The 13,470-nt window shown below is 42.3% G+C and overlaps 2 pseudogenes; one reads left to right on the top strand and one right to left on the bottom strand.

Annotated features, from left to right (window-relative positions):
• The first annotated feature begins 5,931 nt into the window (after nt 1-5,931).
• Nucleotides 5,932-6,326, top strand: LOC106735978 (prothymosin alpha-like; annotated as a pseudogene).
• Nucleotides 6,327-6,429: 103 nt separating this feature from the next.
• Nucleotides 6,430-10,472, bottom strand: LOC102486511 (39S ribosomal protein L1, mitochondrial-like; annotated as a pseudogene).
• Between the last annotated feature and the right edge of the window lie 2,998 nt (nt 10,473-13,470).

The following is a 13,470-nucleotide window of genomic DNA, read 5'->3' on the forward strand; positions in this document are numbered from 1 at the left end:
CGGCATTGAGTTTTAAGTCACCGGGTCTGAGACTTAAACTGCAGCTGGCCATGTGAGAGTCCAGTGACATAACCACTACACTATCTGCTGAGCCTAGAATGGAATTCTAGAAATACAAATTTGACTTCTCTTTTCTAGAAGTAAGAGTAGAATGAGGAATGGTAAGACTGGACACAGACAACCTTCTTAGTAACCCTCCTTATAACGTTGATTCTCAATTGAACAAGTCTACATTTATTATTGTTTTCATTATTTTAGTGGGGTCACTTAATCACCATCCTTACACCAAAGATTCAAGTGACTGCTACCTATCAAACTTCGATAACTTAAAATGGACTAGAGAAACAAACCTGGTACTAAAGGCTATTTTCACCCTCTTAAAGTTGCCCGATGATCTCTGGTCCAAATGTACTGGCCTGACCGATCTCTGTTCTGGCTGAATACTTTTCTTGTATCTGGAATAGATTGCTAGGGGAAATACCAGGGAGGGCACAAAGATAGTAAAACACTCCTAGAAGATAGACTAAGGGTGGCTTGGGGCAAATAAATCATTAAAAACAAACAAACAAACAAACAACCCTTGCTCTCGAGTGCATAATGAACTCTGATTTTTCTCCCAAGCAATAGCTTTAGAAAGAGTCTTTCCGTTATTTGTAGAAAAGCACTTACGCAGCAATCCTTGGGTAAGAGGTTCTCACCCATTTTTTTCCTACCCTCTCCTTCATTCTAGTCTTGGACCCCAAGAAAACATCTTAAAGACCTTATACACCAATCTTCAAAACTTGGATTAAATTTCTTCAACTAATAATTTTAAAAAGAACTAGAGACGGTTAGCAATACTGTGGCAAGGAAAGGAACTGCTATTCAGACTTCATAAGGCAACCTTCTTGGACAAATTGTGACAAAGGCTAATTGGAAGAGAGCCATATTTAAAAATAAACCAAAGCTGGTTTGAAGTCATATGATCACTTGGAAAATTCCAACCACCAGAAAGCTAAGCAAGTATCCCCTGTAGATGATGGATGAAGTGCCATTGGGCAGGTCATCTAGCCCTACTCCTGACAGCCACTGGGGGGCATTGTAAATTCAGCGGCCATTCCTGCGCTGGCAGTACATGCAATTGGAGTGATAGGAGAGCTTACTAAGAAGAAGCAGAGCCTCTCCGTGAAGATGTGAGGGTTCACGCCTTAATAGCTCATAGAGCTCACTAAACATTAGCTAACGGTAGGAATTCATTGGTGAGACAAGTTGTTTCTGGATCTTTCCTTTCTTGTCAAATCCTAGTGATAGATATGGACTCCGGCCCAATGACTTGACTTCTTTAAGAAGTTAAGTAAGAGTTGACAGACAGAAAGAGAGATACAGGAGTGGTCTCAGGGCCAACTCTGTGGCACAGTAGTAATATAGTGCTCAAGAGAAGCAGAATCCCACCTGGTGACCACAGTTCAAATCCCCCTGCTAAGTCAGCCTAAAACACCCTGGCACACACACGAAAGCACAAGACCTAGTGAACTGGAGGACTGGAAGAAGTGATGGGTGGGTTACCAGACCCTGTGGATGGCGCTCCTCTTTCTTTCTCTCTTACTTTCATGAGCACACACACTACCATGAATAAAGAAAAAAAAATTAATTGTATACATTTACTCACTGTGTATCAAATGAGTTAATAAAGATAGGGCTCAGTGATGGCCAAGAACAAGGAGCAACACCAAGCAAGAAAGAGGAAAGGATGGCAGACTGGTCCACTCTTATTTGTACAGCAGGAAGGGCAGTCAAGAGCAGCAACACAGAAAAGAAGCCAGAAATCATCTTTCAGGGCAACACACTCAGAAAAGAGGAAAGGCAATGAGAAAAGTCAACAGAGAAAAGAACTCCTATTTACCTGCTTGGCAAGCATCATCTCAATCATGGTTTCTTAACCTTTTCCATCACCGTTGCCTTTGTCTTTGCAAAAGAATGAAAAACCACAGGGAGAAGACAGGGCATGAGGGCACAGTCCCCCTCATGCTTATGCATGAAGGGTGGTCCACATTTATCCTACTCCATGATACAAGTATTTGTTTTACTATAGAAACGTTTCCTTTTCCGTGGATGTCTAAGTGGGCATTTGTTTCTGCAGATGTTTTGCCAGGGACCTAAAGGTTTCCTAGTCTAGGAAGTACAACTTCTTTGCAAAGCCTCACTCGCCTAGTCTAGGTGGTGCAGTCCTGAGGGCACTGAACCCGACTGCTGGAGGCCACATCTATGCACCTCTTGATCGATCGATTTATCTATCTATCTATCTATCATCTATCTATCTATCTATCTATCTATCATCTGTCTAATCTATCTTTTCTTTGCCCTAGAAAGCAGGACATCAAGCAAAACTGAGTCCGCTGGTATTTCTCACTCATCATTTGCTCTCTGAGTCCTTCCTTCTTTCTACTCAGCCCCCTCCCAGTTGGGGCTCCTGGGACAGGCTGCAAGTGGTGCCTTCAGTCACGTTTTCTAAGACAGTGATTCAATGACCAGCAGCATCAGCTACCTGTGAGCTCCTAGAAATTAGAAATGAAAACTCGCAAGCCGTGCCCCAGGTCCACAAACTCAGAATCTGCATTTTATTCCCTCTTTATTTTATCTTATTTTTTTCACTTGCTGAGACAACTTCCCTTAGGGGGGTTGGACAGACCACAATCCCTTCTCCTTCATTCTCCTGTCAGGATTTTGGGCACACATGCATATGTGCTCAGCATGTTTTTCAAGTCCCAGAGTCCAGTATTGAACCGAGTAGTCAGCCATGGGGAAGACAGCTGCCTTAACTACCAAACCACTGGTTGGCCCCAGAATCTGCATTTTAACAGGCTCCTCAGTGATTTGTGTGCTCATTCATACAGGAGGCCATAGTCCAACCTTCTTTCTATCTAGTTCTTTGCATGGATATTTATTTGGGGCCATTCTCCCCCAACTGTTTGAAAGGCAAGACATTCTGATAAACATCGAGTCTCTCAAATATTCCTGGTAATAACCTGATCTATCATCTAAATATCACTTAACCTGTTACTCCCAAGACCCCTAGCACAAGATCAAGAATAGCTTGCTGCTGTTTGTTGGATTTTAAACAACTCAGATTGCTGAAAAAGGAGTTTTTGAAGAAGGGAGTTCCCTCTAGGGCTCCTAAAATCATACAATGGAAATCATTTTAAAGCAGTAGGATGTGAACTCAGAACATGATAATAAATTTGAAAAATGATTAAAGAATATAAACAAGACCAAGTGCTCAGAACTGTGTCTCTGAGGGAAATACATTTCCTTGACCTTAAATCGCTTTCACAACTTCTGATAAAGAGCACAGTTACAACATTTCAGAGATTATATTGTGCAATTTTGTTTCTAATCTTGTTCAGGAAATAAGCATTTCTGGAGGGGAGGGCAAAGGTTTTAGTCAATCTATTATTGAACACTGCATATCTATGCATGTATTTTACAAGATACCATAGTTCCATAAAATTTAGACTTTAGACTCTCAAAGTACAAAACTGTAAAAATATCAATTAGATCAAAGCACTTATTTACACAGAGAACCGTATTAATCCTAAATATTGTGGCCCGTATGTCTAAAGATCAGAATTCTAGACACTTAGCACTCAGCTGGACTCTGAATTCTACCATGCTTCAAGTCTAGCCAGGAGATCTTGATTGCAACCCATGTGATGTTTCCAAATCGATAAGGGTCAGTAGGTTTTGGAGTGGTGTTTTCACATGAGTAGTGCCTAACCTGGCTATACGAGACTTTATACTATTTGGTGGGGCGCTGGTCTGGAAATGCAGGACACTGAGGAAGATTTAAAATATGAGGGCTAGCCAGTGGCTTGGTGGTTAAGGTAGCTGAACCCCACATGGCCGACTGGGCCATTCAAGTCCTGGATCCAGAGACTTGCAAGACACAGGTGCATGTGCCTGTGTGTCTCAAATCCCAAAAGGAGGGAGAATTGCAGGAAAAAGGATTGCAGCTTGACCATTCCCCATGGGAGGGAATGTGTGGTACTTTCTCGTTTTCTCTCTGTGAACTCACACGCCCTCTGGCAAATTTAAAAAATAAATATGAATGAAAGTTACACAGAAGAACCTGTAGTAAAACCAAGCGCTTAAAGGAAGATATCCTTCCTCCTTTTGGAAAGGAATTCAATTGAGTTGGATTATTGGTGACGGATATGTAAAATGTTACCATTGAGGGAGTCTGGATAAAGGGCACAAGGGATCTCTCTGTACAATTTTTTGCAACTTCCTATGAGTCTATAATTGTTTCAAAATAAGAAGTTTAAAAAAATATATGACATGGATGTCTACTGGGTGCCAGGCATTGTGGAACATACTCTGTACAGGGGTAAAGTCCTGGAACAGTCTGAGCTGGGTGGGGAGGCAGATCAATAAATAAATGACTGACTACACACAGACTGGGTTACAAGGAACAAAGTACTCTGGTTGTGTGGAGGCAGAAGTCAAACTGGAAGAATCTGAGTGGTCATCTCAGAGAGTGTGGGATTTAACCTGAGTCTTGACTGTGGGCACTGTTTTTGAGAGGTCATTCAGGAGAGAGAGCATTCCCAGCACAAATGCAGAACACTTAGTGGGCTTCAGCCAGCTAGGAAGAAGAGTGAGGAGATACCTAAGAGAGGTGTTCTAGTCCATTCTGTTGCTAATAATAGAAATACCTGAGTCTGCGTGATGCAAGACAACAGAGCTTTATTTAGCGCTCAGTTTTGCAGGCTAAGAAGCCCAACATGGTGCCAGCATTGGACGAGGGTCTTCCTGCTGCATGACATGGCATAGGGCAGGAGCCCAGTGTCTGTGTACACCTGTCCATGTTCTGGTCATTTCCACACCTAATAAACCCACTGGTGTTCAGGTATGGGAGGGCCCACCTTGATAATCTCACTTAATCCCCCATACACACTGGTTGCTCTGAAAACCGTCGGCATTGTTCCCTAGTCCAGCTCCCACATGCGGCAGCTGCCTCCTCCATCCACTTCTCCACTGTAGATTATAGCAGCTTTATCACCAGGGTCACCCAACTCATTTTTTCTTTCTTTCCTTTTTTTTTTTTTTTTTTAAGAGAGATTTTTGCTACAGGGTGTGTGCGCTTACCAGAGAGACAGAGACAGAGCAACAGAAAGTGATAAATCACTCCTCCTTATCCCCAGGGAGGATGACCATGCTCAATCCCTTCTCCATTCTCCTCTCAGGATTTTGGGTATGTACGCACACGTGCCTGGTGTGAGTTTCAAGCCACCTAGGTCTAGGACTCAAACCGTGGTGTACTAAGTGGAAGTCCAATGACATAACCACCATATGCCATTTGCTGTCCCCCCCCTTCTTCCCTTTTCTTTTTTTTTTTTTTTAGAGAGATATTTTTTGCTCTAGGACATGTGCACGTGCCAGAGTTAGAGAGACGGAGAGTGAGTAATCACTCCCCAGGGGGGATGACCACTCCACAATCCCCTCTCCTCTATTTTTTTCCCTGGGATCTTGGGCATGCATGCACACATACCCAGCGTGAGTTTAAACTGCCAGATCTGGGACTTGAAATACCGTTGACTATGAGGGAGTCCAGTGACGTAATCATTACATCATCTGCGGGTCCTCCCCCCACTACACACACACACTTTAATTTTTTTTTGGAGAGTTTTTTGCCATAGGATGAGTGCACTTGCCAGAAAGAGAGAGATAGAGAGACAGAAAGCAAGAAATCACCCCCTAGGGGGGATGGCCACGCTGCAATCCCTTCTCCTCTATTCTCCTCTCGGGATCTTGGGCATGCACCCACACACGCCTGGTGTGAGTTTAAGCCACCAGGTCTGGGACACGAACTGCAGTCGACTACAAAGGAGTCCAGTGACATAGCCATTATGCCAACTGCTGGTCCCCACACACTTTCTTTTTAATCTGTTCTATTGGATCACCGTATATACCATCATTTCAGACCCAGCTGTGGACACTAACTCTAAGATTACCACCAAGGATTTAAAGAAGAAGTTTTGGAGGAGGCAGAGAGTGGAAGAGATGTCCCAGCTAACTGGAACTATAATGAAAATGGGGAACAGGAGGCAGAGAACGAGGTAGACGAAGAAGAGGAAGAAGGCAGGGATGAGGAGCAAGAGGAGGAAGGCAGCGATGGTGAGGAAGAGGGTGAAGATGAAGACGAGGAGGCTGAGGTAGCTGTGAGCAACAGGCAGCTAAAGACGACAATGACCATGTTCACTATAATCTCAAAGGAGGAAAAAATGCAAAAACAACAACAAAATAATCATTCCAAGCATTCCAGTAACTTCTTTTGTGTATGTACTTAAATACTGTATAAGTAATTGGTTTGATGAGATGGTTAAAAAGGCCAAAGATAAAAGTTTTTTTTTCCTTTTTTTGTCCATGAAGTTGCTATTTATTTATTTAGGCCTATTTGATGTAGGCATGAAGCAGTGTTGTCTAACAATAAACCAGAATTTTAATATCTTGTTGAATTGTTCTAACAACAAAAACATTTCATCCTAATTAACTCTTTTTTTTTTTTTTTTGGAGAGGTTTTTGCTATAGGGTGTGTGCGCTCGCCAGACAGACAGAGAGACAGAAAATGAGAAATCACCCCCCAGGGGGGATGGCCATGCCGTAGTCCCTTCTCCTCCATTCTCCTCTTGGGACCTTGGGCATGCACGCACATGCACCCGGCGTAAGTTTTAAGCCACTGGGTCTGGGACTCGAACTGTGATCGACTACGTGGGAGTCCAGCAACATAGGCATTACGCTAACTGCTGATCCCCCTAATTTACTCTTGAAAGCTCCATCTCTTAGTTCTACAGTCAAATTAAATTTCCTCTGTCTCTTCTTAATTCCTTTCTTTTTTATTTTTTACCAGTGAAGGCACTCACCAGAGAGAGAGAGAGAGAGAGAGAGAGAGCTACAGAGAGAGAAGGAAAATAAGGAATCATTTCCCATGGAGAATGGTCACACGGCAGTCCCTTTTCTTCCATCTTTCCTTTTGGGATTTTGGGCACACAAAATTATTTTTCAAGCCACCAGGTCCAGAACTCAAATAACATAGTTGGCCATGTGAGATCCATTTCACTTATTCACCAAGCCACAAACTGGCCCAAGTTTCCTATTAATACCCTCACAATACAACCAAATTCCAATGCATGAACATTTGGGGACATATTCAAACAAGCAAGAGGTAAGACTAGAAAGGTAGATTAGGGCTTCAAATGCCAAGCTAGGGAGGTTGAACTTTAAGACTTCTGAGCAGGAGAACACAATAATTTTAGTAAATGTAGTAAAATACTTTACACGATATTTAGAATGACCTGAATGGCACAAAACGTATGTGATATACAGAAAGTGGATTGTTCAATGTTGACAAAAATACTCATCCAAGTGCTATATTTAATACATATAATTTATGAGGTGGCATCTGCAGTGGTTAGGAGTATAGGCTCTGGAATCAGATCGCCTGGACTCAAATTCTGGCTTTACTTCTAGACTAGTTGTACAGTCATGGGCAAATTACTGACCCTCACTATGTTCCAATTTCCTCATTTGTAAAATGGAGATCATAATGGTAATTATTTCATAGGGTTTTTGTGCACATCAAATAATGATTAGACAAGAAATAATGGTTAGTACAATGTCTGGCATAAAATAGAAACTGGTAAATATGAGCTACCATGTTAGTTCATGAATAGAAAAAAATTATATACATCAATTACTGTGTAATAAACCATAGTAATGGAAGGAAGCCGTGATGCAAGAGATCAAATAATAGGAAATCGCAAATCAACTTTTCTTTGATATTATTATATATTATGGAGTGCAGTAAGGTGGAAGGGACACTGATTCCTTAATACCTCCATCTGTTAGGGTTGCTACAACAGAATTCCTAAGACTGGTAATTTTTAAAGAAAAGTAGTTTATTTGACTCACGATTTTGGTGGCAGAAAAGCCCAAGAGCATGACACTGGCATCTATTCAGCTCTAGTGAGGGACCCATGCTCTACCTCATGGCAGAAAAATGGAAAAAATCAGTGGGCACTTGCAAAGAGCTTTGTAACAACCCGCCCTTGAGGGGATTAATTAGAGACAATTCCCCTCCTCCCAGGAGACGACCTTAATGACCTTAATCTATTCAAGAGCCACGTGCTCCCCAGTCCCAGACATCTCCTGCCAGTCCCTCCTCCCAACACTGCCACATCCAATGTCAAATTACAACACAAGTTCTGGTGGTAATATTCAAACCACTGCACTTAGTGTGTCTTGAATTAATTTATAATTTCCAAAAGTCCACTAAAAAAGTATAGAGGAAGAGCAGCTTGGAGTGCTTAGAGCATGATGAATGTATTTTTTTTTCTTAAATTGTCAGTGGGCACATGTGCCCTCTGATGAGAGAGGGAGAGGGAGGAAGTGCCTCTCAGTGAGGCATGGTCATGCTATAATCCCTCCTCCTCCATTTCTCAGCCTGCTGGGATTTTAGGCATGCAAGCATATACACCTGGCATGTTTTTCTAGGGCTGGAGCCATGATTCAAACCACAGTTGGCCATGTGAGATCTGGCTCCGTTAAGCACCATGCTATGGGGCCAGCCTGAACATGAGTGTTTTAAAGAAAAAATTTTAAATTTTTTATTACTTTTACTATATTTTAATTATGAGATATTTCATATTTTCAAAATCAAATGCAAATATTGTTCTATATTTGCCTAAAATTATATATATAATTTTATGTATATATAATTATATATATATATATATATATACACACATTTTATATAATATTATAATGAACACATTTTCCTACTACCCAATTTAATTTTTTTTTTGAAGAGGTTTTTTGCTATAGGGCGCGTGCGCTCGCCAGGCAGACAGAGAGAGACATAGAGACAGAAAGCGAGAAATCACCCCCCAGGGGGGATGGTCACGCCGCAATCCCTTCTCCTCCATTCTCCTCTCGGGATCTTGGGCATGCACACACATGAGCCCAGCATGAGTTTTAAGCCACTGGGGCCGGGACACGAACTGCAGTCGACTACATGGGAGTCCAGCGACATAGCCATTATGCTAACTGCTGGTCCCCCTACTACCTAATTTAAAAACTGAATGAGACAGTTGAGTGGCCCTGCAATACTCATTTGCTCACTTTTCAATAGTAACAGAAAGCACTTTAGGTAGGCAAATGGTTGGCCAGATAAAGATTACATTTCCAGTTGTGTTAGTCTGTTCTGTGATGCTATAACAGAACACCTGAGACTGGGTAATTTATAAATAACAGATATTTAATTCTTATGGTTCTGGAGACTGGGAAATCCAAGGTTGAAAGGCCCACCTCTGGTGAAGGCCTTCTTGTTGCATCGTAACATTGCAGAAGTCATCACACGGTGAGAGAGGGTAAGAGAGAGAAAAAGACAGAGAAAGAGAGAAAGGAATGAGGCTGAACTCACCTTTTTACCAGGAACCTACTTGCATGTAACTACTTCAGTCCTTTGATAAACTGCAGTAGCCCATTTATGAGGGCCCTTGTGACCTAATCACTTCTTAAAGGTCTCACCTCTCAACACTGTTGCTTTCAGGACTAAGTTTCCAACAGGTGAACTTTGAAGGGACACATCCATACCATAGCATCAGCCTCCCTTACATCACTGGACTCCCATCTTGTTGACTGCGGTTCAAGTCCCAGACCCGGCAGCTTAAAAATCACTCCAGGAATGTGTGCATGAGTGCCCCAAATCCTGAGGAGAATGGAAGAGAAGGGGCTGTGGCATGGCCATCCCCCCTCCCCTGGGGGAGTGATTTCTCACCTCCTGTCTCTCTCTGTCTCTCTGGTGAATGCACATGCCCTATAGCAAAAATTTCTCTTAAAAAAATCTGCATAAATGTCATCATCTAAAACCTTCTGAATCAGATTAGTTCCTCCTGAAAGTGTAGCTCCATATTCTTCTGCTAATTCAATTTCTGATGCATTCCCTTTAAATACTGCAACTTCATTACGTGAATGGTTATAGAAGACTACAAACGCTAGCAAATGGTTCCACTTTGTTCTTCTTTCTCAGTGCCATATCCAACATCAAATCAAGATAAACGTCTTGCTTTGGATTAGTAAAGTCCAGAGCTTGAAATTCCTTACGCTAAGTGAATAGCTTTCTCCACTTCATACATCTGCCTTGGGTTTAGGCTTTTTAAACAGGCATCATCCTCAGGTTCATCCTCCATTTAGGGATATGATTTAATTTTTCTATCTCATCTTTTTTTTCATTTTATGCTTTTCCTTTGACACTTTTTTTTTGGTTTGGTTTTGTTTTTGTAGGCTTTGCAGCAGCAGCAAAAGTCTATTGGTCATTTAAATATTTATAGAACAAGGCTAAAGAGATTACTGATAAATCATCTTGAACAAACTAGGCTTTTGATGGCATATAAGACTCTACCAAGACATCTTATGGTGGCTGCCACATTGACCATTCCAGATTGTGTTAATACACTTGATCCTATGCTTCAGCTGGGGAGAATTTTAGAAGAGCTCCATTCCTGAATTGGTGGAGGGGGAGGAAATGAGAAGAAAGGAACAAGAGGAACCCGCAGGTTGTTTTTTAAGTGGTTGCATCCATCTACTCTCCCTTGCTAACACTTGCCCTTAGGTAGGTCACCTGATTAAATTCTGGCCAAGGAGATGCATGTAGAAGAGTTGTTTGGAACTTTTGAAAAGGTGCCCTAATTTGCCAGCTTAGTTCATTAATATCTACTTCTTTTTCCTATCTTCTTCATCTTTCCTGCTGCTTAAAGCGCAAAAGCAATGGTTGGAGCTCCAGTAGCCATTCTGAGGTGACTTTATGGATCCAAGTCAGACAAAGATAATGCTGAAGTAGAAAGAAAAGACTAAGTTCCTGATGACCACAGAACCACCAGATCAGTCCTGCTCTGCCAATTCTAGACTTACTTAATGTGAGAGAAAAATAAATTTCTATTTTGTTTATGTCACCAGATTTGAGGGGTTTTGCTATTGGTATTGGAACATAAATCCAGTTGGGGTGTGTGTGTGTTTCTTATTGATATTTAGGAGTTTTAAAATCAGGATATTATTCATTGTGGATTTTATTTGAGGGGAATATAATTTCCTAGTCTATGGTTTCATTTTCTTTATGATGTCTTTTGATATACATTCAAAATGAACTTTAATAGAGTTGAATATATTCGTATAGAAAAGGATTTTTTCCTTGAATTATTCATAGCATTGGTAAATTAAGTAGGTACCGCCAAGTTCACAGCACATAAAAATAGCATCGTTAAAAGCAAATCTCTGGGAGCTGCTCTGTGGGCTGGTAGTGAAGGAAGCCAGATCCCACATAGACAACTGCAGTTCTAATCCCAGCCCAGTGGCTTGATAAATATGCTGGGCACATGTGCCTAGGTGCCCGAAATCCCAACAGGATGGAAAAGTAGAGGAGAAGGGCTTACTACATGACTACACCCCACTGCAGAGTTCTCCCACTTCCTTTCTCTCTCTGGTAAATATACCCACTGGCAATAATTAAAATAAAAAAGTGGATCTCTATCTTTCTGATTCATTTCCTGCATTTATCAATATATTTTCATATTGAAAATAAAGAGCTACAAGGGACTTCAAAAAATTCACGGAAAAAAAGTGAAATTAAAGGGAACTAGCAGTTGGTGTAATGGCTATGTTGTTGGACTCCCATGTAGTCAACCGCGATATGAGTCCTGGACCCGGTGGCTTAAACTCACACTGGACATGTGTGCGTGTGTGCCCAAGAGCCTGAGAGGAGAATGGAGGAGAAGGGATTGCGGCGTGGCCATTCCTCTTGGGGGGTGATTTCTCACTTTCTCTTTCTCTCTCTCTCTCTCTCTGTCTTTCTGGTGAGCACATGTACCCTATAGCAAAAAACTCTCCAAAAAAAAAAGGTGAAATTAAAGTATAAGTTTATTTTGGTGCAAATATTTTTGGAAATTCATGCATAGTTTTTAGGTTTTTTAAGAATTATTTTATTTAACTGTATTTATTTATGTATTTTCATTTGACCAGACAGGGACAGAGGGAGAGAAGAGAAAATGAGAAAGCAAGCCACCAGGCCTGGGACTCAAACCATGGTTGGCCATGGGGGAGTTCAGCGCCCTCAACTACCATGCCACCTGCTGGCTCTAAGTGAGAAAGCACACTGCCAGGTCCAGGCCGAGAACCATCCTCAACCATGCAGGAGTCCAGCACCCTAACCACTACGTCACTGCCCCCATAGTTTATTACAATACGCAATTTATGTGAACTTATGGAAGGCCCCCTTGTATATCTTCAATACATGCTTTGTTTTATAAGTACTCTCATATTGCTCTAAGGGAAAGGGAGGTGATTATTTTTTCTGTTAAAGGCCAGGTAGTAAATATTGTTTTTAGCAGGTCATAAGACTTCTGTCGGAGCCACCAAACTACTGACCTTGGAGTGCAAAAGCCATCAAACAATATGTAAGAATAACGTGGCTTTATTCATTGCACTGAAATTTGAATTTCATCTCACAAAATCTTCTTCTTTTGATGTTTTCCCCAAGCATTTAAAAATGTAAAAACCGTAGCGCTCTTGGGCGCTGGGAAAACAGGCGGTAGACTGGGTGTGGCCTGCATACAGCAATTTCCTGACCCTGCTCCTGTTTTGCTGGATCCTGCAAAGGCAAAATATCAGTTGATAGATGTTGTCCAACACTGAGTATTTTGGAAGCAGTTTTTGGCTTGTCCTGTGCTTCTGGCTTGTCCTTGGAAAAGTGCATACAGTTGAGAACCAAGAAGTGAAGAGGACAGCTACAGGCCTGTCTCAGCTCGTGCTGTACATGTGTATGACAGGGCGCCGGCTATCTAGATGAGTGCATTGTGAGGTAAGGGGTGGGAAGATCCTATTGCGTGGCTAGCAAGCCTGCTGTGCCGGCCTGCCAGGACCCTCCTGGTCCTGCCCTCTCTCCCAGGGAAGGGGGTGTGTACAACATCCATCCCTGCTCATGTCTAACGCTTTGCAAAAGAGGCATTTGGTTTCAACCACGCAGTCCCCTCGTTAGATGGTATTTCCAAGTCCTGGTTCTTAGTTTCCAAATCTTGGTCTCTGACCCCCACCCCCATCCCCTACCCCCACCCCAACGAAGGTTCTCTAGCGCTAACCCAAGGCAAGGTCACTTTCCTCCGTGTCAGAAAGAATTGTTTTTGTGTGTTTATCAAGCAGACAGAGGGGCCATCGTGTCGGTGAGACACCTCCTGCAAAAGCACAATCTCTCAAACCCTCAGGTACTGCAGCGTTAGACAGGCTGTATCTCCGCAAGGTGAAGGGACCCAGTCAGCCAGGAGCGTTAGGTACGCCCGGGGCGAAGAACCCCGACCTTAGAGGCAGGTGCAGGAGGCACTTGGGGAAGGAAGTTAGGGCCCTGTTCCAATAGCAACATCGAAGTCGCAGAGCCCTGACGGTGAC

This window comes from Tupaia chinensis, unplaced genomic scaffold (assembly GCF_000334495.1).
Source record: "Tupaia chinensis unplaced genomic scaffold, TupChi_1.0 Scaffold000054_1, whole genome shotgun sequence".
Taxonomy (NCBI): Eukaryota; Metazoa; Chordata; class Mammalia; order Scandentia; family Tupaiidae; genus Tupaia; species Tupaia belangeri.